This window comes from Mustela putorius, unplaced genomic scaffold, assembly GCF_011764305.1.
Source record: "Mustela putorius furo isolate JIRA1106 unplaced genomic scaffold, ASM1176430v1.1 tig00537350_pilon_pilon_pilon, whole genome shotgun sequence".
NCBI lineage: Eukaryota > Metazoa > Chordata > Mammalia > Carnivora > Mustelidae > Mustela > Mustela putorius.
The window spans coordinates 1,788,417-1,801,796 of record NW_025422471.1 but is presented as its reverse complement, the minus strand read 5'-3'; the positions used below and the strand labels follow the sequence as shown (position 1 = coordinate 1,801,796).

General features: G+C 39.2%; 1 non-coding gene across 1 annotated transcript; it reads right to left on the bottom strand.

Moving 5' to 3' along the window:
- Positions 1–1,742: 1,742 nt before the first annotated feature.
- On the bottom strand, positions 1,743–1,933 carry LOC123390445. The gene has a single exon (XR_006605043.1). It is a non-coding gene; the product is annotated as a U2 spliceosomal RNA (small nuclear RNA).
- Between the last annotated feature and the right edge of the window lie 11,447 nt (positions 1,934–13,380).

Genomic DNA, 13,380 nt, shown 5'->3' with positions numbered 1-13,380 from the left:
TAATGGATGAGAAAGGAACTGCTCTTGAAAGAAACTCATGTTATAAGGAAAGTATTTTGGGAATATTTCTCTCATTAATGATTTAGCTGCCACAAAGAGTGGGTTTCACTTATAAAAACTCATACCTCCACATTTAAGGGACTTGGAATTTAAAAATCTTCCAAATAAGATGTTCTGAACCCATTTGTTAAAAATAGTAAAATGCAATACTGCCCAGATAGTTTGCATGGATGAGTGACTGACATCAGGGAAGACAGAAATTTACTAGCCAAATTTAAATGAAAAACTTCTGCATGATCGGTGAATGGGATTGAAAATGAGTACCATGGGGCACCTGGATGGCTCAGTGGGTTAAAGCCTCTGCCTTCGGCTCCGGTCATGATCCCAGGGTCCTGGAATCGAGCCCCGCATCGGGCTCTCTGGTCCTCGGGGAGCCTGCTTCCTCCTCTTTCTCTGCCTGCCTCTCTGCCTACTTGTGATCTCTGTCTGTCAAATAAATAAAATCTTAAAAAAGAAAAGAAAAGAAAATGAGTACCATGATTTAGGATGTGCAGCCAATAAGGCACTTCTTCCGTTTGAATCTCTAGCTTTGTAAAGTGTGTATTTAAGTTATGACAGCCACTAAAACTATGTAGGAAAACAAACTGAATTCTGGGCGAGGCCTTTGAATTCCTGTCAAACAAAGACCTAAACCAAGATTTTTTTAAAAAATAAAATATACTAAATGAGTTGGTCTGAACAATATTTTTAAGACGAGAGAGAATACAATGGTTCTTAGAGTCCTTAATAAATAGAAAGTTTTAGTGTTGATTTTTCATCCTTTTAAATGTATATTTTTTGTGTAATAATATCAGAGCAGCATAAGAATGTAATTTATAAATAAAGTCCCATATACTGGGGATGTGTGCGTAAATTTAACTGCAAGAATTAGGAGTTCACTAGCCTGGACTACCCATTCTAAGAGTCGAAAATGAAAATGGGTTTGGGACCTTGGATATACATTTCAATTTTCTTTTCCTTTTATTTCAAACTTTTATTTAAATTCTAGTCAGTTAGCGTACCATGCAGTATTGGTTTCAGAAAGAGAAATCAATGATTTGATTTCTTCACTGACATACATACATGTACAAGAGTCCTCCCCAGCCCATCCCCCACCCACTTCCCTTCATCAACCCAATTTATCTATTTTTTAAAGACTTATTTATTTATTTGAGAGAGAGAGAGCAGAGAGAGAGAAAGAGAAAGAATCTCAAGCTGACTCCTCTGCTGAGAGGGGAGCCAGACGCAGGGCTTGATCCCACGACCCCGAGATCATGACCTGAGCTGAATCAAGAGTCATATATGCTCAACAGACTAAGCCACCCAGGTACCCTGTTCTCTGTCTTTAAGAGTCACTTATGGTTTGTTTCCCTCTCTTTCTCTCTCTTTTTCCCCCTCCCACATGTTCATCTGTTTTGTTTCTTAAATTCCACATATGGGTGAAATCATACGGTATTTGTCTTTCTCTGTCTGATTTATTTTGCATAGCACAATATATTCTAGCTCTGGCCACGTTGTCGTAAATGGCAAGATTTTATTCTTTTTGAGGGTTGAGTATTATTCCATTATATGTATCTCCCACGTCGTCTTTATCCATTCATCAGTTGATGGACCTTTGGGCTCTTGCCATAATTTAGCTATTGTTATTAATGCTGCTATAAACATCAGGGAGCAAGTACCCTTTTGAATCTGTATTTTTTTTTTTTTGGTGCACCGTTCCTGGAAGTACTGCAATACCAGGTCGATGCGTGGAGTGGACGGAGCAAGCTCCTATTCCATCTCCCTGCTCCAAAAATCCATTTAATATATTGTCCTCGGATAGAGGACGTATCAGATATTAAACTGATAAGAACAGATACTACACTTGATCTTAGCCAAAAGGCCGAGAAGCGATGAATCTGTATTTTTGTATCCTTTGATAACTACCTAATAGTGCAATGGCTGGGGTAGTTCTATTTTTAACTTTTTTTAACCCCTTTTTACCCCAATGATGGGTAGTTCTATTTTTAACTTTTTGGGGAACCTCCATACGTTCTCCAGAGGTGGCAAATGTCTTTTAAAAAATTCTTTCCCAAAGAGAAACTTTTCAGAAACAGCTATCCTTTTGTATTTCAAAAAGAAAAGGCAATTTAACACTAGAAAATTAGGAAGGACGTGTTTACAAAAAGAAAAATAGACACTGACACTGAAAGTAATTTACTTATGAGCAACTTAAAACATTGTCCTATGAACAAATTTTTTCTGTGACCTCTTGAATACCACCATGGAATGGTACTGGCCTGTACCTCCTAATTCTCACAGTCTTTTTTTTTTTTTTTTTTCATTATACTTTCTCAGGATATTTTTTTTCGGTAATTCATTTCTTTTTTAAATTTAATTTTATTTATTTATTTGACAGACAGAGATCACAAGTAGGCAGAGGAGGAAGCAGGCTCCCTACTGAGTGGAGAGCCCAATGTGGGGCTCGATCCCAGGACCCTGAGATCATGACCTGAGGCGAAGGCAGAGGCTTTAACTCACTGAGCCACCCAGGAGCCCCTGGTAATTCATTTCTTAATGCTACATGGATTTTGACCTCTCCTGTGACAGTTATCCTCCTCCTTCATGTCTTCCTCGACTCAGGGCTCAGGTAAAGCACCCCTGGGGCTATCCTTAGTGAATCAGTGGCTTCACCAGTAGCCAGAGCAAACATTTTTGCATTTTCCATTTTAATTTGCTTTCTGGATGCATGGCCCACTCTAACCCTTTCACATTTTTGGTCTCACACAAATAGACATTTGGTTCCTCTTACCTCAGTATACATTTGTTCCCATTCACCAATTACTTCCAGTTATAAAAGCCATTAGAATTTCAGGCCTACCTTTTGTGATACTAGAAATCCTTGTGTCTATGACTCTAGTCTTCATGATCAAACTTCACATTCCTATTTTCTTGACTATTATTGAAGATGTCAAGTTACAGATTTTCAGAAACAACCCCTGAAGCTTCATTGTTTACTTGCAATAATGGAAAAGAACGTTGATAAAAATTCTGTGTACCGTTTCTGGCTAATTATTTTTTTCATTAGCCATTTCATGTGTATGTTAAAAGAAACAAAGACCTAACAAAGCAAAACCACGTTGAAATCTCCACAAAGTTCTACAGTATGCGTGTTACTTTCTCTCCATCACCAATGCCATCTCTTATAGAAAATGAAGTAAATTGGAAACAAAATCTGTGAACATTATTTTTGTTTCATCACAATATCAACCAAGAAAACACTAATGGTTTCATTTTCCATATGGGGCCTAAGGCTGTGCCCTTTTAAAAGTTATATAGCAGAGGTTATCAATTTATGCACCCGTTCCAGGATTCTCAACACACATCGTCATTCAGTAGGAACAGTCAGGGTCACTCCTAGATGAAATTCATGTTTGGTGCACATCTTGTCCCCTAAAAATACCTTCTTTCCATTGTTCAGTCAACAATTTCCTTCCTGCCTTCTCTCCCCACACCACTGGATGAATAGTCCTATCAACATGCCTCCCGCAGCATTAATTTCCCAGCAGGAAATTCCTCTCTCACCTCTTGCTCCCAATTACAAGGAAGTGAGTTAACGGAAACTGGCCTTCACATAGACACTGTTGGCTTCTGGTATGCGGCAACAACTAACTGACTGGATCCAGGAATAGCATGGTATTTAGCATAGAAAGAATTCTCCAGGGAAGAAAAAAGATTGAGATTATGCTCAGTTATAGAAGTACTGGCATTCTGAAGGTGCATGAAGCAAAGTTCATAAAATAGAAAAAGTAAAAAAAAAAAAAAAAAAAAAAAAAAGGAGGGGCAGGACGGAAGAGGCGAAAGTAGCAACAAAGTAGCAAATGAGGGGGGTTCTTTCCTTCCGTGATCTACAGGTGAGGACTGACAGATGGAATACTTTCTTTCAAAGATAAGAGAGACTTTGAAGATGGTGAGGAAATTGTGTCAGGTCATGATCTCACATGATCCAGATCTCTATAAGGCTTCTTGATGTGTAACAGTCTGGAGAAGCTTGTGTATCTTTTTTTAAGAATAACATTTTAAAATGTGTTAATCAAAATACATAGGATTACAAAGGAAATCAGTTATAGGTAGAAATACCACCATCAAAATATTAAAGACAGGGGCACTTGGGTGGCTCAGTTGGTTAGGCAACTGCCTTTGGCTCAGGTCATGATCCTGGAGTCCCAGGATCGAGTCCTGCATCAGGCTCCCAGCTCAGCAGGGAGCCTGCTGCTTCCTCTGACCCTCTCCCCTCTTATGCTCTCTCTCTCTCAAATAAATAAAACCTTAAAAAAAAAAAAGGACCCAAGTTTAAAAAAAATATTAAAGAAAAATTTGTGATATGGTAGCACTTGCCTTTTTAGTAACTAACACATTAAACAACAGAATCTGGTAATAGTTCTAACTGATGCCTTACTTTTAAAATAGTGATGAATATAAACTGTATTTTAATATATGAACAATAACTGTAATATGACATAAGCTATCTCTAATTTCTGTTATCAAAAAGTTGACAGAACAGCTTATTTTATAATGGTGTGTTTCCTATTTTATAATTGAGGAAAATTTTAAGTTGCAGTGAGAGGTTAGTAAAAATAAAGGTGGAACTTTTTTCCCCATCCTAGTCCAAGAACCTTTTAATATTACGCTCTCAGGGGTCTCTGCACTCCAGGTTAAGAACTTGCGTATCTATGGGCTGAAGACACGGGTTACGGCACTGTGAAGGATGGTGTCTACGGTGGGATACTGGTGAGAGCAGTACGGGATAGCAAGATTAAGTATGGAATGGCAGATGAATAACTGTATCTGAGTTGGTTTTTCTCTCTTTGATTCTTAGTGCCATCCCCCAAATTCACTGTCTCATCTCTTGCCTGAATCAATGCAAAGCTTTCTAAGTCACTGTATAACTCAACTTCCCAATACTGCCCCACAGTCTTAAAGAATGGCTCCATTTATCTTTCAGTATGCTCCTGGGGTTCAAAACAACTCGGTGAATCTTCATGGCCACCCAAACAAGGTACAGCTCTTTATTCTGAATTTAAGATTTGTTACTATTTGGCTTTGGTCTATCTTTACAACCTAAATCTCCTTTGGTTTTCCCCAAGTAGCTCATGGTGCAGATTGGTCCACTGACGGCTCTTTGGTTGGGTCCAAGCACATTCTTGTCCAGCCTTTCCTCAAGCTTCCATCTGGAATTTTTTCCCACATTATATGCGCAGAAATCCTACTCAAGCTACAAGTTTAAGTTCAGTCACCATCCATTGTGAGTGTAGGAGCTTTGTCCTATTCAACTTCATTTTCACACTAATGTTATCTGTGTCCCTTGCACACAAAAGATGATCAGTAAGAGCAAGAGTAATGAACAAGATGACTATACATGGGATATTGGCAAAGACACAAGGTTATAAATAACTAAATGGGATTTGAATGGGATTCAAGATAGTGTGATTCAGCATTAGGTCTGAAAAACTAGGAGAGGGGCACCTGGCTAGCTCAGTTGGTAGAGGGTATGACGGGTATGACTCTTGATCTCAGGGTCATGAGTTCAAATCCCACATTGGGCATAGAGTTTACTTTAAAAAAAATATATTGGGAGAAAGAATTCTGATATTTGGGAGAAAAAATAGGGAGTTGGTCAGCAATGAATCAGAGGTCTTTTCTCACTTTATTTGGATTAAGCTGTTTTCATTTTATTTGTCTATAATACTTTATCTTATTGTTCCTATTATTATTACCTCCCCACCTAGTGAAAAGGAGGAGAAAATGGGGCATATTAGCTGAGAACTATGGAGGAATGAATATTAATATCATGGTAAGAAGTCTAGAGAATATCTTTTATATGGAGGCTAATTTTTTTTTAAGATTTTTTTTAATGTAATTCTTTTTTAAAAATATTTTATTTATTTATTTGACACACACAGAGAGAGATCATAAGTAGGCAGAGAGGCAGGCAGAGAGAGAGGGGGAAGCAGGCTCCCCACCAAGCAGAGAGCCCGATGTGGGGCTCGATCCCAGGACCCTGAGATCATGACCTGAGCTGAAGGCAGAGGCTTAACCCACTGAGCCACCCAGGCACCCCTCCTTTTTACGTAATTTTGACATGCCATTTCTTAAATGTTGCTTGCCTTTAACCTGTATGCGTTAACCTGCCATTAACCTGTATGAGATTCTGGTTAGAAATTATACTAACAAACTCTAGCTTTCCAGTTCCCAGAGTACCTATTACAGAACAAGGCAATCTAGTGGCTGCTGATGATATGAGATCTGAGGAATTCTCTGTTCCCTATAAATTATTCAAAGGCAATTTCAACTTACCAGAAATGAATTTCCTTTTCTATGAAAAAAAAAAAACAAACAAGTTTTGGTCATCTTCACCTTAAAATAACCTAATGGTACTCAAGACTTAATACATGGGTACAGAATATTTCTCAAGAAACTTGTCCTGTGAAGGCTAACCTGACCTAAATTCATGTCTCTTTACCAGATTCAAATGCAACTTGATATCTGTTAGACGAAAGAGCTGGGTGAGAATTAATATTACACTGACCTTGAGTTCTCTCAATTTCTGATGAGAAGTTTCAAGTTGCAAATGTTCCTTCTGTGCTTTCAGAACACATTTTTCACAGCAAGAGCAGATACTCTGCTTATAAGCTTTTTATTTTAAAATTTGTTGGGTGGTATTCTAGGCAACTCCTTTAATATCTTAATTCTTTGCACTATACAAACACCTCTGACCATCTCACAAAATGGAACACAAGAGATTTGGGGACCACAGTTCAGCTTGCCTTGTCATTGTGTTTGGCCCAAGGAAACAGGAGATAGGTAGTCCGTGCCACTATGCAATATTTAGGACAAAGATGACTCAGTTTAAATGGAAACATTATCCTAATTCTGAGGCAAAGAAGAGCAGATCTGTAAGCAAATACCCTCCATGTAAATGATGATGACAAACATATCCCAAAGGGAAAAATGCAAATAGCATGTCTTTCTGAATAATTTGCCTTAATTGTCCATTCTTAAACTTGTACCCTAAGAATTTCTTGTGAAGAACAAATTCACAAACTTTAGTTTATGGATTCTCCTTTTGCTGGTCTAGCAGATATATTTTTAAAAATTTTTTTATAAACATATAATGTATTATTAGCCCCCAGGGTACAGGTCTGTGAATCGCCAGGTTTACACACTTCACAACACTCACCATAGCACCTACCCTCCCCAATGTCCATAACCCCACCACCCCTCTCCCAACCCCCCTCCCCCCAGCAACCCTCAGTTTGTTTTGTGAGATTAAGAGTCTGTTACGGTTTGTCTCCCTCCCGATCCCATCTTGTTTCATTTATTCTTTTCCTACTCCCAAACCCTTCCACGTTACATCTCCATTTCCTCATATCAGGGAGATCATATGATAGTTGTCTTTCTCCGATTGACTTATTTCGCTAAGCATAATACCCTCTAGTTCCATCCACATCATTGCAAATGGCAAGATTTCATTTCTTTTGATGGCTGCATAGTATTCCATTGTATATACATGTATATATATCCATTCATCTGTTGATGGACATCTAGGTTCTTTCCATAGTTTGGCTATTGTGGACATTGCTTAGTCTAGCAGATATTTTACTGAAATAAGGAGATAAGGCTATTCTGGGGGGAAAATCATGTATTATGGAGCCATAAAATAATTTCCACTCTAACGAAGCCTCTGACATTTTGGTTAAAGCATTTGAAGGGTGTGAATTTTGGTTGAAGAGTCTTTAAGCAAAGGTTGTTGGGCTTCTGGAACATCATTCCCAAGGTCCCACCACTATAGCTGCAGCTACTGTTAGGCACTATAGCCTACTCGAAAAATCTATGGAAGAAAGAAGTTACATGCTTTCTCTTTAAATTTTTGATGATAAAAAGTAAGAAAGAAATCAAGCATTAAATATATCAGTCTATATCGGGCAACCAGAAATCCTACTCTTTGTTGGTTTACTGGGGTTGCGTAAGTAGAAGAGTTAGTTAAAACAAAACAAAACAAAACAAAAAGCACCAAAACCTCAGTACCTAATTACAGATGGGAGGTGGGCAGGCAAGAAGTCCAAATGTACTCTTTATGCTTTTTTGGCTATAGTCTTCTAAATCAAATACAAAGATACCAGTGGATTGAGGAACATACTGATTTCCCTCATCATTCCAAACGCATTTGCCATGTCCTCATTGTTGTCTACTGCAGGGGTTAAAATCACAACCTCCCAACCCACAGTTTCACTAATGGAACTTTCTTTCCTATGTATCCCCAAGACCTGGATGAGCTGAGAGCTCAATGCTCTTGAGATTCAGGAAGAGAACATTATTGCCCACAAAATTACATCATTCATAGGAAAAATAATATTATACCCTAAAGAAAACCTAAGGTCCTTTGATTATTCAAATCCAGAAAGAAAAGGGCTCCTTTATGTATTATAGATAAAAAGCCCCACAAATTATCAAAGACCTATATGTTTTTTATAAAGGGAACTACTAAAGGTCTCTAAAACTCCCTAATGTTTTGCAGGTTTTTTGTCATGCATTAATCTTCCCTTTTTCTCTTGGAGGTGTTTTAGCCTTTTCCTACTTTGAAGAACAGCGCCTGTACTAGCAGAAATAGAAGGCCATACTATTTGAGGAGGCAAAACACTGGTAAAATGTAAATTCTACAAAGCATCAGTTCTCAACTTTAGTGTGTATGACATTTATGTGTGTGTGTGTGTGTGTGTGTGTGTGTTTTAATGCATATTCTGATTCTAATAGATCTGTGCTTATTATAATCCCCACCCCCATAAATTCTGATTTGAAAAACCTGATGTGACGCCCAAAGGTATGTGACAAGTGCCTGGTGATTCTAATTTGTGGGTTTCAGGCTACATTTTGAAAAACAATGAGGTGGAAGTAAGCAGGCTATTTTAAAAGCTCTTTCAAGAGCTACTTTGTAGCACTACCATTTGTATTTGGGGCCCTCTGTTTGTCCCTTTAGTAAATCTTTCCTGCTTGCTTGTGATGTCGCCTCTCAGCAACATCCCCGCAGCCCAGGGTCACACACAAACAATTCTCCCCCACCTCTGCACTAGGGAGAGACACGCCTGCCCTGTCCCAGGATGGCCCCTCCCCCTTCCCTCTTTTAAACTTTAGTGCCTTCAGCATCTTTCTCTACACCAGGTAGAAGGTCTCAAGATGCAATAGGAGGAACTACCCAATACTTATTAAGGATATAATGATTAAAAATTGTTTAATGCTTCTTCCACAGGTCCTTTGTATTAATTGTTTCCTCTGCTGATATCATTCCTCCTGATCTTTGTCTTATCTTAAATACCATCCTCTCAGACAAGCTTTCTTGACCCTTCCTTGAAAATGGTTCCCCAACCCCAACCCTCCCCGAGCCCCTGTCACATCCAAGTACTTGTCAGTGTCTAAACTTATCTTGTCTCTTTTCCATCTCTTCCCACAGTAAAGTGAAACTCCATGAGAACTGTTGGTCTTGACTACTATTTTTACAACTCAATCCTGGCATAAATGAAGTTTTCAATAATTATTTTGCCAATAATGGGATGGATGTGGATTTCTCCCGGGAATGTCTTTTGGAAGTGGATATGACACGATGATCTTGCCTCTAGCTCCCAGAATGCCAGGGACTGGGGTAGCCTGGAAAGTAAGCCCCAGGTGGGGTTTTGTTTTAGGGGAAAAGGCAGAAGGTGGTAAAAGGTGATTTTAAATGTCCTTTTAAAAATGGGACTTCATAATACCAGATAAATAGCTCCAATACAATAGCACCCGAAGAATGTGGTCTTCTCATGGCAGAATTTTTCCTACATACACTTGCACCCTTCTAACCCAGAACCAGCTGCTTAGTGACAGTGCATGGTCTTCTTGGGGGAAATTACCCAAAGTTGGAGGCTGGAATGTAGTATAAATAGGAGAAGTTTAGTTGAATGTCAGCCACATGGTTCAAATGATGGACCTTCTCTTGTAAGTTATATAATATTGAATCCCCATTTTCCTGTTTGGAAAAAGGAGGAAGCTGGTTTAAGTTCATTTTCCAATCTCTTTCTGCATTAACAAGAATTTTATGGTTCAAACTCTGATCCGATGGTAGCTCTGAAAACCATCTGTGAGTAAGTGGCACCACCTGCTGGGCATCTCTTAAATTACAAATGAGTTTCAAGGAGGTATTGAAATTTTGCAAGATGAGCTTTTTGGAGATCTTACTGAGAACTTGCAGACCTCTTTTTACGTTGACCATGTGCATTTACTGACTCATTCCCTTCTTTCTGAATGCTATGAGCATACTTCCTTCGACTGGATATTTATTTGCCTAAAATAATCCTGTGAAGTAGACAATGTTCGCAAATCTTACCTAATAGTTCTTAACCTTAGCCTCTCTTTTGTCCTGCAACTTTCTCTAGGGGTTGACACAGTTATGATGTGGGGACAAGTGGGTTGGGCAGCCAGCAAAGGCTGATATCTAGAGTAAAACCAGATTAGCAGGGTAAGGTCCAGCTTGGAGTTGTGAACCTGGAAAGTGGTTCAGGAACTGTGGTTTCCAAGTAGTTGACAGGCAGGCAGGCATTTTAGCCAAGCAGACCTGAGTTTGTTTTTTGTTTTTTGATTTTTTAAAAGATTTTATTTATTTATTTGATAAAGCGAGATCATAAGTAGGCAGAGAGGCAGGCAGAAAGAGGAGGAAGCATGCTCCCTGCCAAGCAGAGAGCCTGATGCGGGACTCGATCCCAGGACCCTGAGATCATGACCTGAGCCAAAGACAGAGGCTTAACCCACTGAGCCACCCAGGTGCCCCTGAGTTTGAATCTATACTCTCTTAGGACCCATGTGACCACAGGCAGTTTACTTAGAATAGGGTAAAATGGGCCAAGGAGATAGCATCTAGTATTTGAAAGTATGTGTAAGACCCTGTAACTATTAGTTTAAAAATATTATGTAATTTAATCCACATAAGAGTCTTATCAGGAAGACATCATGCCCCATGAAATGTTGGTGGCCCATTGCTTTTATCATCCTACACTCTTTTCCTGGATAATCTGGGCATGCTTATAATTCCAACAGCCACGCGAGAACAGAACAGATACCTGATTGCAGTGAATTAAGAAAGAAAGTAAAAGACTCCATTAGATAACTCTCAGAGTTTGCCTTAAAAGGGGAGAAGAGAGAAAGTTACAAGAAATATACCTGCAAGGGCATTTTCCCTCGGGATGGCAGAGAGAAATATGCCTTTAGATTTAGAAAAAGTAAGATCAAAGCTGTAGGCAGACAAAGCCAGCTATAGCAAGGGAGGTCCCTCCTCCTCTAAGAGGCTTGTATCTAGCAGGAAATTAATTCATAGCAGCATTTGACTCCACTGACCACACCTATCTTTTTGAAACACATTTGTCTCTGGCCTTGGGGAACATAAGACTTCTCTTGTCTCATTGTCTGTTCCTGATCAACCCCAAATGCTAGATCCTCACTGCTGCACCAGACTTCTGACTGGCTCTGTCCACAAACCAATGGCCTTGGCCTTAGCTCTCTCTTCTCTTGTAATTTCCATTCTTCCTAGTTTATTTCATGGCATATGGTGCCAACTCCATATGCAAATGATTAACCCAACTGATGCTCTTGCCAGACTTCTCCCCAGCCCTCCAACATCCTGTCTCCTCATATAGTCACCTGGACATCTAAAGGCACAGAAACATTCTGGTGATAAGCAAAACCAGAGGGTGCCTTCAGAAATGCCTATGCCATTTCCTTCTACCGCCCAATCAAACCAATTCTGTGAGCCTGGTTTTCTTCTGCTTCTTGGATCAATTCTAGGGCGAACACTAGGAGTTACTTATTTCCTGGCAACTGGTGGTTTACTAAAAGTTGTAATAAAAACTTATTCAAAAATGGGGGGCTGTACAGCTAGACTGGCCTTCAAAACCCACACTCTTACTCTACTTCACCTTGTCTCCATTTAGTTCTTTTCATAAAAGGAAAGCAGTGACAAACAGATTTACAAAGAGATTCAAGACACATAAAAAACCAAACTTATTTCATGCTCCAAATTTTACTCTTTGTTCAAAATGAAGTCTCCCACACTATTGTGTGTTATTTAGTCTCCTGGGTCCCTCCTCCAACATAGCAAAGTAAATATGCTGTGGCGATCAGAATTCCTGAAACAGAGACAAGTATTTAAAGCATGGCATTGTAAAGCCCAGTGTGTGAAGCGTCTCCCAGTCCCCACTATGCTCCCCCCACACACCCACATTTAGTTTCTTGCATACATAGACTCATAGGACAGACAAAAGTTAGCTTGTTCTGCTACAATATACAGAGAATGCCTTATTTTGTTTCTAACCTGGTTGAACATTCAGTCTTATCCTTCACAAAATTCAATTTCTCTTCTGGTACCTATGGGCTAGCTACACCCGAATTTTAGGATAGATGGCTTATAAGGCAAACATATCCATCAGTTATTCCTCTATCTGTATCTTCAACTTTTCCCCCTCTCTGTTTGACTCTACCCTCCGCAGCATTCACCCTTTGGTATCTTATACCAGAAAAACAATAACAAAACAAGTTTTCCCTCATACTTCCTTTTCAGCTGTCATTAGAACTGTTTTTTTTTTTTTTTTTGTAATAGCAGATTAATTAATGGCAGACGAATTAATACAAACTCTATCATTGAGAAAAATAGAAAAGTTGAAGTGTACATATAAATGGCTCTTCAAATACTTCGGAAGGCTTGTAAAACAGTGAAGTATAATGGGGCTAAAACCCAGCAGGGGAGGAGCCCAACACTGGGGCCATTTCATCTGAAAAGGCTGAGAAGCTAAAAACAGCTTTCAAGTACTTCATGGAGTTTAGACCCCCTGAAGAGGTTGGTCCTGATAAGTCAGGCTCTGAGTTAGAACCCGCAAGGAATGACCCTGGGTGAATGACAAAAATGGCCAACCCTCACAAGGACTACAGGTTGCTTACAATTATTTTCATGCTGATTAGAGGAAGATGATTTGGGACTAGCCTTTATCATTCCGGCCGAAACAAAACTGCGGAAATGGCAGGTGCCAGAAACAGACCTATGGGGGATCCTGATAAAGGATGTAATTTCGCATGACTGTGATTACTGTGTTCAAGTTGAAACATTTCAGCTTATGCAGGAAACTATAAAAAAAGAAAAGTCAAATGAAAGCTGGAACTGAAAATACAATTATGAAAATTAAGAACTTTTAGGGGGTTGATTTGATATTAAACTAGACAGTGGGAAGTATGTGAGAGGAATCTATGCAGAATAAAGCACAAGGAGAGTGTGCTTTTGGCTTTCTATGG